The sequence below is a fragment of the Arachis duranensis genome, chromosome 3 (genome assembly GCF_000817695.3).
Source record: "Arachis duranensis cultivar V14167 chromosome 3, aradu.V14167.gnm2.J7QH, whole genome shotgun sequence".
Taxonomy (NCBI): domain Eukaryota; kingdom Viridiplantae; phylum Streptophyta; class Magnoliopsida; order Fabales; family Fabaceae; genus Arachis; species Arachis duranensis.
This window is the reverse complement of record NC_029774.3, coordinates 98,788,433-98,789,170: the sequence shown is the minus strand read 5'-3', so window position 1 is coordinate 98,789,170 and position 738 is coordinate 98,788,433. Positions and strand designations below refer to the sequence as shown.

The window sequence follows — 738 nt, the reverse complement described above, 5'->3', positions numbered from 1 at the left end:
GTCAACATTTTGTTCTGAGCCAATATGGAATTCAGAGCATCAATTTCAAGAACTCCCTTCCTTTGAGGCATCCCATTATTCACGGAATTCCTCTTAGAAGTGTACATGAACTGGTTATTTGTAACCATGTCAATGACTTCTTGAGCTTCTGCAGGCATTTTCTTTAGGTGAATGGATCCACCTGTCGAATGGTCCAGTGATATTTTAGAGAACTCAGATAGACTATAATAGAATATATCCAGAATGGTCCACTCTGAAAGCATGTCAGAAGGACACCTTTTGGTTATCTGCTTGTATCTTTCCCAAGCTTCATAGAGGAATTCACCATCTTTTTGTTTTAAGGTCTGAACATCCACTCTAAGCTTGCTCAGCTTTTGAGGAGGAAAGAACTTAGCCAAGAAGGCCGTGACCAGCTTATCCCAAGAGTCCAGGCTATCTTTAGGTTGTGAATCCAACTATGTTCTAGCTTTGTCTCTTACAGCAAAAGGGAAAAGTATGAGCCTGTAGACCTCAGGATCTACTCCATTAGTCTTAATAGTCTCACAGATATGCAGGAATTCAGTTAAAAACTGATAGGGATCTTCTGATGGAAGTCCATGGAACTTGCAGTTTTGTTGCATTAGAGTAACTAGTTGAGGCTTCAGCTCAAAATTGTTTGCTCCAATGGCAGGGATTGAGATGCTTCTTCCATCAAACTTGGAAGTAGGTGTAGTATAGTCACCAAACATCCTCCTTGCA

The 738-nt window shown here is 40.7% G+C and overlaps 1 non-coding gene across 1 annotated transcript; it reads left to right on the top strand.

Annotated features, from left to right (window-relative positions):
- The first annotated feature begins 257 nt into the window (after positions 1 to 257).
- Positions 258 to 365, top strand: LOC127746374 (small nucleolar RNA R71). Its single transcript, XR_008007993.1, has one exon. It is a non-coding gene; the product is annotated as a small nucleolar RNA R71 (small nucleolar RNA).
- The last annotated feature ends 373 nt before the right edge of the window (positions 366 to 738 follow it).